This window comes from Pezoporus wallicus, unplaced genomic scaffold, assembly GCF_028554395.1.
Source record: "Pezoporus wallicus isolate ANWC-B61680 ecotype Strahan unplaced genomic scaffold, APGP_CSIRO_Pwel_v1 contig_593, whole genome shotgun sequence".
Classification (NCBI taxonomy): Eukaryota; Metazoa; Chordata; class Aves; order Psittaciformes; family Psittacidae; genus Pezoporus; species Pezoporus wallicus.
Genome location: NW_026642342.1, coordinates 6,052,456 through 6,065,791, shown reverse-complemented (window position 1 = coordinate 6,065,791; position 13,336 = coordinate 6,052,456).

Here is a 13,336-nt window from a genome sequence, read left to right as displayed (position 1 = left end):
GCCCCAGTCATGAGGGGCGGGCTGCGCGGCGGCCATCTTGGGGCCTGGCAGCCGCCATTTTGCGTTCTGGCAGCGGGGCCTGTCAGGCGTGACCCGGGATTATTAGTGGCGAAACATCCAAACCTTTATCGTTACACTCACACCCCGCGGCGCCCTGGTGAAGTGACCACTGCAGAAAATACTCCCCTCTGTGCACAAGGACTAAAATCCGCCCTTGGGCAGAGCTAGGAGTCAGGCAGTGCCTGGCGGGAGTGAGCCTGAGGGGGTTCCCTGCAGCCCCACAGCCCTGGGTGTGAGGAGCCCTTGACAGCTCCCAAGGCGGGCTGCTGCCCTGTGCAAGCCGGGTTATGAAATAAAACGCTTATTTAAGCAACGCCACCCTTGTACTGACCCCCTTCAGTGAACCTAACCTGTGTAACAGCAGTTTATCTGTCACTCCTAAGACAAAAATGTTTCAGCACCTCTAACAGGCTGCATTGAAACACTGAAACAGGCTAAGGGTAAACACAGACTTGCATCCGAAATTGTGAGGTAACACTGCTCCTCTGGGTAGCCAGAGATTTGAGGGCAAAACTGACTTTGCCCCTGGCACCGGGGGGGGGGGAAGAAGAAGTAAAGCCCTGGGTGAAGATTGCATGCAGAGTATTTATTTCCTTATAGTTTTAAGTCTCTGATGACAAGCTGTGGGTGAGCTTTCAGGTTGTGTGGGGCAAAGCCACTGACTGCTGGGGTTTGATTTTGTTGTTAAAACAGGGCTTCCAGGGCTGCTGTTGGTCTTGGGTGGCCGACAGGATGGCATCAAACCCCTCCCATTCTCGACCACCTTAAAAGTAATAAAATCCCCATGGCAAGACAGGAAGATTGTACTCCTCCAGAGTCCCAGTTCTGCATGAAAGGAGAGCTGCCGGAGGGAGAGCAGCCAGTTTCTCTCCCCGAGCTCTGGATGGCAGCAGACGCGAATGTACTCGAGCCTCAGGCTCGCTACGGCGAGGGGAGAGCCCGGGAGTCGGCATTGCTCGCTCCTGGTCCCTCTCCTTTGGGAGCTCTGCTGCCTTCTCTCCCCCAGCATTGCGGATAAATACATGCAGAGAAGTCTATTCCTTGCCAAAGGGAATCTTTCCTTCAGCTTTACCAGTGGTACGTCATGCTTTCCAGGTCCAAACAACCCCCGTACAGACCTGTTTGTGATCCATCCCTTTACACATACACCCTCCTAAGGGCCAGACAAATTTCTTGCATTGTAAGATTTATACAACAGACATTTCCCTATACATTCAGGGCTGTATGCCTCATGTTTGCAGTGTAGCAGCCTTTTCTGCATTGCTGGGTGTAGCTGTACCCTTCTTGTGAACCAGAACACATTTTGCTGCATGCAAAATAAAAGATACATGGAATTAAAAGAAATAGCATATACATGCACAGTATCCAAAGGCTATCCTAGGTAACCACTCAGTACAAATGTGCTGGGAATAAACTGGTTGTCCCAAGTAGCCTGAAAGACGCAGCATTCAGAACTGTAAAGTTCATCTCAATGCATGCTGCAGGACGAGTTGCTGAGGAATGCGCTAAAGTGGATTCTCACCCCTTTCCAGTGCTTTTGGCTGGGCCAAATGAAATGGCTAATGACAGTGCTATTGAATAAGCAGTTCTGAAGGGAGGAAATCATGCAGAATGGATAGATAGATTTGTGATCATGGTAAGAATATCTGGCTAATGGTTATTCAAAATAAACAAAAAGACCCAGGATTCGGGATTCATCTGAATCAGCTGCCAAGGGGACTATCAAAAGTGAAGATTTGCAAACCCTATAGAAGGATTCAGCAGATGAAACTCTGGTGCAACCTAAGGGGACTATTGCATAAAGGAAACAGGATTTATAATGGAGTGTCTGAGAGGGAAACACCGGGGTTGAACAGGAGACTGCTAAAATGATACAGGATTATTGTGAAATGTTTGGGAGAAAGGCCAAAGACAAGGAAGCGAGGAACAAAACAGACTGAAGTAGACTGGAGAGGGGGAATAAAAATAACTGTTTTGCACATAAGCAGGCTGCTGATCAATACGCTTGTGTGGCTGAACCCTGTGACTTACTGCCACTGCTTGTCTCATGTTTTTAAGTTCTGGGTTTAGCTGTTTTCCATGTGACCGTGTTCACAGTTCCGTGTCTGTGCATGTGATCTGCTCATGAACTCTACGCCAGACTAGCTGGTGAGTTGAATGAGCAGTCTGGCAAACAGGTACTAGAGACACTTAAAGGGGGTGCTCCCTGAACACTCAACCCGTAGAACAAAGATCAAGCTGTGCTTGCTGCCTGCGTGTGCGGTGTGGGTCTCTAAAGACAGGACAGAAGCAGGACCAAGGCACCTCACACATGTAGGATAAAGCACTTGATGCCAGAAAGTCATCATTTTTTATTTATCTTTTTAATCTCCTATTCTCCTAAATCACATTTATTTTGTGACTAATCCATCAGAATATCTACTTCTTAAAGCATACTAGACTACCAAGAGGTTAAGCCTCTATGTTTTGTCATATTAAAACTCTCACTGCAACAGGTTGGAAGCAGCCCCTGAAGAAACCAATGATAGTTTAAATCAGAGGAGAGGTTCATACAGCATTCAGGAAGCTCCCAACTGGGCCCATGCACAACATGGAAAGGTTACTTAGAATTCATATGTCATGATGAGAATTACTGCTATCCTGTGTGTCGTTTCACCAATCTGAGAAAGTTACTGACAGCAGAGGTGGTTGTTATGGGGACAGCAGTCTGTCAAAGAGAAGAGGGTACGTGACAAAGAGAACAACCAGTTATGAAGAATTTGCTGTCATACCGACAGGCACTTCAGGCACCAGACAGAAGAGGAGGTGCTTTCACATGCAGCCTTCCAAACACACAGGGCATTTTTGGGCTTGTAAAGCATACTGTCCCAGAATCATAATCTCAGGGAGAAGAAACGGGATCCTGGAGGCAGACCAGGGCTCTAGCAGTTACAACATACAATTTTTTGGATTCAATACAAACAGGTCAGCTAAGCGTATTATTTTAGACTTAATTGTGATCAATGGGCCACTGTTGGTTTCAGGCTTTTTAAAACAAAGGCTCCTTCTTTCCTCCCTGCAGGGCTCCTAAAAGGAAAAAAAAACCTAAGCTAAGCAAAGCAAAGCAAAATGGAGACATAAAATGAGAAAGGGAACAGACCAGCATTGTACTTCATTTGTTCTCGATGATCCAAAACATGGATGTTTCCGCTCAGTGTAGAATCACACTGTGCAATCCCGTTCTGCTCTTGAATGCACGTTTTGCTGCTTCCTTGGGCTTGTCTTCTTCTTTTTGTAAATTCTTCAGGGCAGTACAGGGATAAGAGAACAATCAGTGATTTCTCTGAGCACACACAGCAGCATGGCTATTGTGAAATACAGCTCTTCTGTAGTTCGGTACCATAAGTACCCATACCCTCTCCTTCTCTTTCCAAGTGCTGTGTTTTCTGCTACTCTTTCATTTAAAACATTGTCTAAAACCTGAAGAAATTCTGTTCACATGACTCTCAATTGCTGCTAACAGTGGTTAGCAACCAGCTACTAGCAACTGCGGAGGCCTAACACTAACAAATCCTGTGTATTTCATTGCATTAGAGGTGATTTATCTCATTGACAGTAAGGGGGAAAGGGGATCTTCTGGCCTTTGATGAAATCTCTCTGTTCCTTAACTCTGTTTAGAGCAGCAGTCATTGCCATAATATTTACATCTATAGGAACACACCTCTCCAACAGCACATCTCTCCAGTGCCATTAAAACAGCAATCACAGCAGTGGCATATATAATTTTTAACATACATCTCCACCGACACTTGATGTTTTCAGAACATAGCTTTCTTTGTGTTTTAGGGTGATGGAGAGTGGGGCAGGAACATGAAAACTGCATGGATTCTTTCTAGAACATGAATTCTAATTCCTTTTGTTTCTTCTTAGATATTAACACAGAAGCAGATCATTCCATCTGAGCCTCACAGAAGAACCATGGTAACCATCCAGAGCCATGCTGATTTCAGTGGGCTCTTATGTCTGTCATCCCAGCATAAATCAGAGCTGTCATATGGGATTTCCAAATCTGAAATATTATGGCCTTTGGATGTATATATATTGTACAACACAAATAAAAAAATGCCCTAAAATTCAGCAGGAGGGAGTGGAAACATCCTAATGCAGAAACATACTTATAACGTTATCCTTTCCTACAGGGAAAAAAAGCCAAAACAAAACAAACCAACCACCACTCCCCAACAACACTGAGAATACAGATTGAGTCAGTCAAACTTGACAAACTTCTTTGTCTAGCTCCTTTACAGGAAAGACCAGAAGCTTTCAGATGTGCCACAGCACAGACTTGCTGGAGATTGTGTGCTGCTATGGCCCTGCTGGAGCCCCATCAGCATCCGACAAGCAGCAGTGGGCTCTTGCTGGACAGAGTAATTGCTGTAACTTTTGGGTCACCGTGGAACACAGAAGTGAGAGTAGCAGAACCCATTTCAGGCTTTGGTCTGGGTTTTGGCACGATTTCTAACTGCCATTTGATTGGGAATAGAGAGAGAATTTGGTTGGGAATAGAAAGAGAATATCAGCTCAGTATTACACAGCCTTAGAGGGAAAAGGATCTTTGCAGAGCAATTTATTGGTAATTGGCACATTATCAGTGAAGTGTCTCACTTTTCTTGCATGCAAACACTTATGAGCAATTACACTTATTGCTTTTTAGCTTTACAACTTATTTTTACTTTACATTCCTTGGAGGCTAGCTCCAGTGATGATGTGATCTTGGAGGGAAGTGCTGCTGGGGGTGTGTAGGGCTGTTTGCCTCCATAGTGAGCGAGTCAGAGCTGTGCAGGTGCCCTGCACAAAGACTGAACTAGACTTACTGCTCATTGCCCTTCCACTGTCAGTCAGCTCACTGATGTCCTGGAGCACTTCCTCTAGCTGCCTGTTACCTGCCCATTTGCTTCCATGTTAGAGATGCCTCTGCCAAACCCCTGCCTGACCTTCACTGTCCTTAAAAACCCAAACAAGATGTATAACACAAACATACATATCCATTGCCAATATTTTTCAACCCTTCGGTACAGGTGCTTATGTACCAGAAAGGGCATAAACCCAGAAACTGTGTTTAAGTAGAGTTTATGCAGATGCCCTCTCTCATGCAGACAGAGTAGCTGAAATAGCAACATGCTGTTCACAGCAAGGGTCTATTCACACTGTTTTCCTAGAAAGTTTGGCCAGTGCACATACATTTGAAACACTTTTTAGATAGAAGCAGCATGTCTGAGAAACTGTGAGGTTCCAAGATAAAAACCCATGAAGATAAATAACACTTGCAGCACACGGCAGCAGTTTATCTCAGAGTATAGAGTCATGTTCATGCCCCTTGAAAATAAAAGTCACCATTAACTAGGATACTGTTACTGTGCTGAAAACAAGAAGGTCCAACCAGAGCCGTGAAAAAGCATGCCATCTTCTAGGGAAAAAATAACTAACTGGGTGACTTACTTCATACAGCTCAAGTGGCTGAGGACTTCTAAGGCCAAAGATCTTGGTCTCTAGTCCTCCTTGTGACTATGGTTTGTATAGACAAATCCATGGGGTTGATACAGAAAGAGAGGCCTGAAAAGGAGAGCCCCAGATGGGAGAGGATATACTCCAGGCAATCCCTTCAGAAACAGAACACTCATCCCTGCTGTAGGAGCAGAAAAATACACACAGCAGGCTGCCACATCCACTCTGTACATGTGGCCACCTCTCTCTGTACAGTTAGTGGGACATAGCAGAACGCTTGTTAATGCTTTCCTAGGGAAAAGGGTAGAAGAGGGCACATTTTCTTTTGCTCCAGTAAGCTTTATAAGAGTTTAGGATGTGAGCTTCATATGGTAACTGCTTAGAAAGGTAGGAATTCTGCCCTGTACTTCTCTGCTCCATCTTCAAAGCTACTGGGAACTCACACAGAATTCAAGTGAAAAGGGGGCGGGGGGGGGATAAAGTTGAGGGTGTATTTATTTGCATTTGCAGGCCACTTTCTGAGCCTTTTCTCTTGGGCTTTAGTCTTGAACTTTTGCGTGTGACTCTGAGCAATGCTTTTTCTAATTTTTAACGTACTGTTATTTAAAGCTCAGGTTTCCATGCTCTCGAGTCAGACTGCAGGGGTGTAGAGCAAACACTGCTGTAAGTTGTGTGATAGAATCACCAGAATGTCAACATATGGTTTGACATAACATTTCACTTTTTTTTTTTACTATGTTTCCAAAGTAGTTCATTCCAGGAACAAATTCCACATGGCCCAATACATCCTGCCATGAGAGTGCCCTGCATTTTCCCCCTTACATTGTGGTATGCTGGTAAATATTACATCTGCAGAAGGCATTTTCCCATAGTGCAAGAAGGGAAAATTGCCATCTGATGTTGCTGGGACTGTGATGTAGTGTGTACACCATGGCACACAGTCAAACTTCCATGCAACAGTTTATTTCCAGGTTACTGACATTTTATACGGGAACCACTGCATAGTTTTGTGAAGGAACATATGCAGAATCCTTTAAATTGTATAAGAGAAGAAAATAGCTACATTCCCTTTCTCAGTCTGCATGCCTGCTACTTCCCATGCACTTCAAGGGGTTCAGAAGTCTCAGCAAACACTTTAGGATTCCAGACTCATCAAACCTGCACATGATGCATGTTTCTGGATCAGGTTTGTGCATGCAGTGTGTGCTTTGTACAATCTGAAAACATAATGCTGGAATTAATGCTTCTCTGTGCTTTCCATTTGTTGTGTTTTGAATTAATCCTCAATGAGGAGCTTCACATCCAGACATTCTGGTTTCTGTGAAGCATGTGATAATTACACACACTGTTAGCTCAGTAATTGCACTGTTAAGCCTGCTTTAGAGCCTTGGTCTGGAGTCAGGGGTAGGCTTATGCACTGCAAAAGGTGAGTGTCACAGAGAGACAAGTAGCTTGGCATTGGAGATCTCGCAGCCCTCCAGCTCTGCCCTGGGAAGCTCACTCCAGGGTCTGAAAAGTGACTTCTTGCCCTGGTAACTGCCTGCTCTGCTCCTCTGCCTTACCAGGAGAAAGCTGCTTCTGCTGAGCCCAATGCAGCTCACCCAGAAGATGACAGAAAGCATCTGCTCAGTGTCAGCTTTTGCCTCCTCCTCCTCCTTTTCCATTACACTTGTTACTCCAGGTCTCACGTTCTGGCATGAAAGTGGAGATGCTCTCCACATCTTGAGCACATTCATCAGTGTGAGGATCGCAGTGTCTGTCAACATCTCCTCTGCTATACTTGAAAGCACTTTGAAACCCGCACTGGCTGCCTCTCAAAAATCCCACTGAAACACAGATTCACTCAATTCCGTGCTCCGGGGTCATGCACCTCCTGGGCACGCACTTCCAACACACCTCATTGCCTGTGGTCCCAATCCAGGAGCACTTTAAGTGCAGATAACCTCATTTTACCACAACTACAGATCTTAGAGATGCACAACACAGGTTTTCTGCACAAGGTGAACAATTCCCTCCCTTTTAAGTGCGTTTTAAAATCTCATTCTTTCATCCAGTTCATGTGCAGCCACACAAATACCTGAATCAGGGCAGAAATGAGCATTGGGGCATGATGGGGACTTTGAAGGCAGCTTTTCTCACCTATTTTTGCTACCAAGGGACACATAACCTCAGCTTCTGCCAGGTTAATGGATTCACCCTCTGCACTGCTGAGACTCCCCTGCACAAAGCCCAGGAGTATCTGGGGTAGCTACAGGAGTGAGATGCGAAGATTTGTATTCTTCCCTTCTAAGTGATATATGTTTGGCATTCTGGGACAGAAAGGTCAGAATCGGGATTCAAACACAACAAATTCATACATTTTCCCTTTTCTGCCAACATTTACCACCCAGCTCAGTCACTCCAGCCTTGGACACTGGCAAACTGGCTTTGTTACAGACTCTAATCCAGATCTTCCCTGTGGCTGAGATACATCTCCCTTCCCTTTTCTCTCTCTTCTCCCAATTACATCTCCAGCAGCTACAGAGAGCTACAGCATGAGGGATATGTGCTTATGTATTTTAATATGAGAGGCAAAAACCAAATGCAAACACACATCTGGCATAACGTTAGGCCCAGATACACAGGGCCAGTTTCTGAGTGCGAGGATTAGCACTCCAGAAAGCCACTGGTCTGCCTTGCCTCCTGCCACATTCCTGCATGCAAAACACTGGGGTTTGGAAATGGATATGCCATAGATAAAGCCTGAACCTGGCTCTAGCTTTCTCCTTGTATTATGTAGAGTGAATTTCTCCTGCGCTGTGCTTGCTCAGAGGAATTCAGATGCGGAGCCAAAGGGTGCTCCACAACCACTCCAGAACATCATGATTCATCAGATGGCATTTGCAAGGGGCCATCCCAGTGCCTGTCCCCTGGAAAAACCCTGGCTACACCAGAACTCCCTCTGGGTCCCACTCAGGTGGGTCTTCCTAGCAGACACTCATACACTTATGTTGTCTTTTCAGCGTATGACTGCAAATAATTCCAATTTACTCACCTAGAACAGGCTTTCAGGGCTACAGACAAAAATAAAATGGTTTCCATGTTATTTCTGGAAGCTGATGTATTTCCCCCCCCCCCCCACTTTCTCCTTTCCTTTGGGCAACACCTCCCCTTCGCATAATTTCATTAAGATGTATGAACTCTCCAAGACACATACCAGTAAAAGGAGAAGGAAAGCAGCAATCACAGAAAAACCTACCAAAATACCACTTTCCATCCAATTTAAGCAAGAAAAAAAACAGGGCAAAATTCCTCAGCACTGGAAGCATAGGGAATCAGAGCAACCTACCAGCAAGTGAAAGTGGGGTTCTGTGTGTGCAGAGCACATTAGGAAAGGTACTGCTATAGACACTTGAAACAGAGGGTCTCAACACCCCTCGCTGATATCTGTCACTGCCAGTCAGGCGGGCCAAAGCCAAGGCTGCACTGGAACATCACGCTGTGCTGAGATCGTACCCTCCTTTGGCACATACATCACCTCAAGTGAAAAGGTCAGAGATCCTCACGTATTTAAAACATAAAAACCAGAGTGCTAGTAAACAGGATGTGGGGTTTGAATCAAGTTTCACAGCTGCTCAGTCTGTGTTCACCTGAGGATCTGAGGAAGGCTAGGGAAAAGGAAAATGATAGCTGTTGAAAATGAGTCCCATAGGCCTTTAGGGCCCGATTTCTTCAGCAAGTTAAACAGATCTGTAAACTGACCACAACCAAGGTAACATCCCATCTGCCCAGTCTCCCATCCAGCCTAGCAAGGGCTGCACTACAGAAACTGTCTATCGACCTTCACTTATTTCCTTCCTCAGACAACACACAAGCTATCCATTTAAAGCCACTTCCCAGCTGCTCCCAGTCACAAGAAAGCAAAGCTATATATCAGCAACCATGAATACAGCTCTGTCAATTTTAGCTCTCTGCTTAAATCAATACTCTGGCCATCTAACTGATGCACAGGGAATGAAAATTAAATTGATGGTCTTGGATCTTTTTCCAGCAGGCTACTGTGTGCTTCTCAGTGCCACTAGAATGAACGTCACCACCTGGGTCTCCTCTAGGAGAGCTTCAGCAAAGCACTCAGAGCAGATACAAGGACTGACCTACCTCCTCAGCCTTACACCCTCTCCCTGTCTGCTGCTGGATCCGGGCACACTCACTGCTACTCCTTGGCTGAACCAAATGGACAGAGACAGAAGCAACATAAAGCTTGGGAATATTTATCCACAAGCATGTTCCTTTGCTGTTACTCATGTCCTTGTATACCTTAATCCCCAAATGGCACTTGAAGAGCCACATTCTACACTGGATTTGTATCTGCTCTTGTGTATGCCTCAGACAGTGAAAATAAAGGCAGTTTCACTTGCAGGAGTCTGAAGCTATGCTGTTGCCCCAGTAAACATCCCATACACACAGTCCTTCACTGCTAAAGAGAACAGCACCAAAGTGAAATGTCACAGATACTTCTTCTGATCTTAAGAGCTTGTAAAGGGATATTCCTAGAGGAGCTGAAGAGCTGGATTGTGCAACCCTCACAGCTCTGAGCACCTACATGCACAAGCAGCCCATTGAGAAGCTCTGGCATGGAAATGTTCCCACAAGTCTGTGGTTTCAGTAAACTACCAAGTTAATGAAGATGGCAGCATCTCCAAAACAGCCCTGAGCTTTAGAGGGTGCCTTTTTCTGCTAAAGTTAGCATAAACTGACAGTAAACTGATTTCAGGAAGAAAACAGTCCCCACATACTTATAGGATGCTACAGTAGAGTGATTCCTCCAAGGGAGCGGAAGTTTTGCACCAGATTTTGTTAGGGAGGAAGGATTTAGCCAGACATCTTACAGTTTCAAACTGGCAGCACTTCACCCCCAGTGATTCATTTCAGCAGCTCCAGGACAGGCTGTAGTTTCTTACAGGGAAATAACTGGGATTCAGAAACATAGAAAAGACCGCTCTGAATGCCGTATGCCTGTTAATGCAACAGTGATGTTGTAGAGCTCTGTCAGCCTGACTGTGACAAAGAAGCTTCTGCTAGGAAAAAAACACTCAAACCGCAAGCCCAGGGAAGAGAAAGACTGCAGAGATTGTTGTCAACCTTTCAGCAGGTTGAAACCAGAGCTGCTAAGCACAATGGCTTGAGTGTTCTGCTTTCAAAGGAGGCATCTAGAAAAAACAAGCTTCGAATCACTCTGGATGTGAAGCCAAACGAATCAAAACTAACCTTTCCTTCTGGTAACAGAAAGAAGCCCATGAAGAGGGGTCAGGGCAGAAAGAGATCAACTCTACCCCAGCTAGTGAGCAAGCTCGGAGATGTATCCCAGCTTTTTGGAGGATGTTTCACTGGAGTTCATATAACTTTATATAACCCTTTATATGAGAGAGCTTTGAAAGCTGAGCCTTGCAGAGGCACAACAGCCCTGCGAACAGTCAGCACGTTCAACTGCAGGATTTCTTTGCTCTTTGTGATGTGTTAGGACCAGTTCCAGCCTCCTCCTAATCATCACATTCATCTCACAAGCTGTGCCTGACTGCAGTGTTAGGAATAGATTTCCTCTAACCCAGCCTTTGACAGCTGTTTAGCCACTGCCTTTGCGCATGAACTCACAGAAGGGAACAAGACCCACATCTCCAAATGTGGCGACTGCAGGAGAGAGCAAGAGCTGCTCTACTTAAGCTAGAAACACCTTTGCAAAGCTCCAAAGAGCTCCAAAATGCTCATCTCGCTCTGCCCCAAAAGGCAGCACAACCCCAGCACGCAGGCAGTGGAGGAGCACCATCTGTGTGTCCTTTTGCACCAGGGCTCTGGAGACACAAGATCAGCAAAAGCAAGGCAGAGGAGGACAGAGGAGATATCTATCACAGAATCTATCCAGCAGCCTGTAATAAAGCTGTCTCGATGGAGGACTTGCAGCTGTGCCCGTAGCTAGCTGCTACGCTCCGGGCTCCAGGGCAGGAGCAGATGCTGCTGTTGCAGTGCATCCCAAGGGGAGGAAGGAGGCCTGCACAGCACACAGCAGCCCTTCGCTCTCCACCAGGCCATTCTGTGGGAGAGCCTCCCATTTTGACAGCAGAGGAGGTGCTGCAGATCATAGGAAAAGCAGGGCAAAAGGCAGGGCCATGCCATGGCAGAGGTGGTTTCCATGTATTCAGTAATGCGCCCGGGAGCTCTCTCCCGTGAACTTCCTTTGCGTCCTCTTGAGACCATGAAATCTCATTGCATCCCCAAGATCCTGTACTGAGGAGTTCCACTGCACATCCCAGTCCCTCCTGGCCACCCTTGGCCTGCTCCACTCTCATACACCAAGGAGCAGTAACTTAGTAACAGAGGCCAGTTAGCTGCTATGTGCAGCAAGGTAAGAAGAGGAAAACCAGCATCTACACACCCTGTCCCATATCACATAGGACTGCCATAGGTTTAAAATGCCCAAGTCCAGTCTGCATCTGTTCATCCTTTAAGCTTCTTTGAACTAAACTCTTGCACAGAGCTAATCATACTGCCAACGTTTTGCTAATAATAGCAGCAGCTTTCAGGCTTTCACAGCCTCACCAAACTGGATCTCCGAGGTCTCCTCCAAGCCAGCCCTTTTGCAGCCTGGTGAGGAGGAAGCAGCAGACTGTAAAGCTGAAACGCTCATTTTGGGACATTGCGAGTCCCACCCAGGCTGTTCACTGGTGTTTCACACCTCACATCATCTGCTGCCAAGCTCCTCTGGGGAAGTCCGCAATTAAAAGCACCATAATGAATGCTAAAAGCATTTAATTAAATGAGTATATTCAGAGTTAAACATGTTGCTAGGGCTGATCAGTGCAAGCACAAAGATAAACAAAGCCCTACAGGCACAAGGACTTTGTCTATGTGCACTTAACCTTTCACAGTGGATGTAACTCCCACAGAGACATCCATTCGGATCCTACCTGCTCTGCCCAGGGAGAGGAGGTCAAGCTTACCTGACTGCCTGGTGGGGAGGAGCAAGGCAGGTTTCCAACCATGGTGCAGCACCGCTGTCTACACGATCATTTTGCAGTCTTTTAACTACTTCAGAAAAGTGATTTAATTAAGGCCTCTTAAGTGCATTTCTAGTTCCAAACTGAAGCCTGGCAGCTCTACCGGTCCTAAACTGGAAGCCGAACGGTCCGCAAGAGAGGATGTGCTAAGGCTCCTTATGTGGTGCCAGTGCGGACTCCTGGAGCTGACCTGTCCAGCAAGGATGTCACAGGATCACTGTGGTTCCAGACCACCAGCACCCAGGGAGAACACCCACGCCCTGAGTGAAGGCTGATGTTTGCAGTGAGGGGGGTACACACTCAGCCATAAACAGCTCTGAAGGTTTGAGGAACTTTCCCAAGTACTAAGAGTATTAATTCACCTACACTAGTGCTGCTTACAGGGACACTGCCACCTCGCACCCGTTTAACACACCCCATTTTAAAGCCCATCTACTTCACTAGATTTTAGTATGAAGGTAGCTAGAAACATATCTCATCCTCCTGGGTCAGATCACGATGGCATTCTATTAGGTCTCAAATACACATCAACACCAACAGCGACCAACTTACAACCCAGATGGCCTTTGCCTTTTGTTAAGCATGCTTCCCAGTTTTAAAGGTTAATACTTGAGGTCCTGAGAGGCACCTGTTTCCTGCTCTATTGTCCATTACAGCCCTCCAGACCTGGTTGTATACTTGGAGCCTCCACTTGCCCAGCATTTCACATCCATAGGACATCCTTGCAGCTACCCTGCAGCATGGGAAGAAGCCCATGGTAA